At 44.4% G+C, this 2,504-nt stretch overlaps 1 protein-coding gene across 2 annotated transcripts in view; it reads left to right on the forward strand.

Moving 5' to 3' along the window:
- The first annotated feature begins 648 nt into the window (after positions 1-648).
- LOC310822212 (bone morphogenetic protein receptor type-1A-like) overlaps positions 649-2,504 on the forward strand; it is a 45,668-nt gene continuing 43,812 nt past the window's right edge. For both annotated transcript variants that reach the window (XM_083694561.1, XM_083694562.1), the window contains exon 1: positions 649-788. The gene's annotated coding sequence lies outside the window, so the exon portion shown is untranslated. The remainder of the gene's footprint in view (positions 789-2,504) is intronic.

Below are 2,504 nucleotides of genomic sequence, written 5' to 3' on the forward strand. Positions count from 1 at the left end.
ATAAACATTTAATTTCACAACACAAATACTGTACTTTCTCATTTTAATGTAGCAGTTCTGTGTGAGATAAGTTTGTGTGCTGTGTGTCAATGGTTTACACTAATATCCTAACCTGTTGTGTGGCCTGGGGTGGCCCAGTGGTACCAGTACCATGGCCTGGAGTGGTCCAGTGGTACCAATACCATGGCCTGGAGTGGTCCAGTGGTACCAGTACCATGGCCTGCAATGGCCCAGTGGTCTAGTACCAGTACCATGGCCTGGGGTGGTCCAGTGGTCTAGCACCAGTACCATGGCCTGGGGTGGTCCAGTGGTACCAGTACCATGGCCTGGGATGATCCAGTGGTACCAGTACCATGGCCTGGGGTACCATGGCCCTGCTGACACACCCTCTCCTCCTTACTTCCTGTCTTTCCCTACTGTCTCTGAAAAAATAAAAATGACCATTAAAATTGCTCTCCCTCAGTAAAACTAATATCCCAGACATAACCTGCATTGTCTTTGCGTCCACGCCAGGTGGCGACACAGAGGTACCTCCTTTGCTCCCCCAATGGTTTCATACTCGCTGTCATGATTGGAAGGTTTTGGTCTGGAATGATCTCGTCCCTCTCCAGGCTGATATGCGCTTCATCAGATGACACACGGCCACAGCCTGAACTGGGAGCGACGGGAGCAGGTCGTACGTTTACATTTTTTTCGTGAATAAACATCTATTTTTGCCACTCCAAGACGAAGTTTGGAGACATTCGCGAAAGCCAACCAAGTAACCGCCACATCTACGGGAGAAAAAGGTGAGCAGAAATGAGCAGAAAATAGCTAGGCTAGATCACACAGCCGAACCTGCGAACTATGTGTGCCCCAAGTTTGGCTGCTGTCGTGGAAAAAAGTTTGTTTATCTGCAAAGAAATAGAAGAAAATGTAGCTAGTTTGTTTTCTTTAGGACATTTGCTTAAGTTGTGCAATACGTTCATAGCTATTTACAAACACATGTATTACTGGTTTAAAATAAAGGCTCTTATTTGCGAGATACATTGTTTTGTACACGCAAACACGAACGTTAGCTAGCCAATAAGCTATTTAGCTAGCAAGCTAACCAAGTTAGCTACGTAGCTGGCTAACGTTACTTTTGCTCGCCAACTTCACTCGGTAATTCCACCATTAGCCATAGCAAACTAGCCACCAAGCTTCGTATGATGTCTGTCGAATTAGCTCAAGCTTTGATTTGTTTAATGTGGGGATCTTTTCCAGGTCAGATTGTTTTGTAAATCAATTCTCTCGCTACACAATGAAAGTTAGCTAACGCGTTACTGAGCGGTCCTTGCTATCGCTTCCGTTTCAGAGACCTTGCAACAATGTAGCTAGTTAGAAAAGTCGTGATGATCGGCAACATTTGTGTCTCAGATTGATAGTACAAAGTCGCCATGTCTTTCCATTTCGGCTTACATTGTTATCTAGATAACTTTATTCCCATTATTGCTGCTCTGTGTCTTTGAATATTTAAATGAACATCTGGAAGCCATCGTGAATAACCTGGTCCTGAGTGAGTAGCCTAAATAGCTGCATAAGTCTTCTCAGCTGCCTAAAACTAAGTTCTTGTAGTTGCTGTTTTCGTGACCGTGTTGTGTTGTAACAAGTCCTGAGTGCAGGGATGCGAGATGGAGACGCACCAAAGTGCTGTTATCACGAGTATGAGATTGATCGAGCAAATCACACAAGTTAACATGGCACACTTCTGTGATTCTGAAATTTTATCACATCATCTCAAGTTGACGCTGGCCTTAATGTACACGGATTGTATACAGCCTGCTTGGTGTAACTACTTATCTAAATGTAAGTTTTCAGCCAATGATGATCATAAAAGTGGACATGTGATGATAAGGTCTTTGGCTGTGTGTTTAAGTTATTAAATAATGGAGGTGTCCATCATATTGATGTAACTATTGTATGAGTTCTCATACAAGGTTATTGAATGTTGTAGGCCTAGAACCGTTTCTCCAGATTTAGTCAGACTACAGAGAATAGTGACATTAGATACGTATTGACCGAGACCTTCAAATGTTAACCCACCAGCTACCAAAGAGTTCTAGAACTCTCACCACCCAGAGTTCCAAGTGTTCTATGTGGTGTTTACCTAGCAACAACACTCTGATTGGCTACAAAATGAACCATCATCATTTATTCTGGTGAATAAAGTCACCCTTGGCACTCTGGGATGTCGACAGTTTGGTCGACTTTATTCACCTGTGACTCTAGATGAGTTAACACACCATATGCCCATGCACTAGCCTACCTCAGTAGGGGAAAAGGAAAGGAAAGAACCTGTGTCTTCCCCCGTGGGTATCAGTCTGATCCAAACTGGCCATTTTTGGCCATGCTTTTCTCTCCTGTGCAAAGCGGAAAGCTGGTTTTAATTTGAGGGGGGGGGGGGCTGCGCTCGCTCCCTCCCTCCCCACCTTCCCTGCTGAAGGCAACTCTGGAGTGAAAGGGGTTCGTAACGTAGGGAGGTC

This window comes from Argentina silus (assembly GCF_951799395.1).
Source record: "Argentina silus genome assembly, chromosome: X".
NCBI classification, from domain to species: Eukaryota; Metazoa; Chordata; class Actinopteri; order Argentiniformes; family Argentinidae; genus Argentina; species Argentina silus.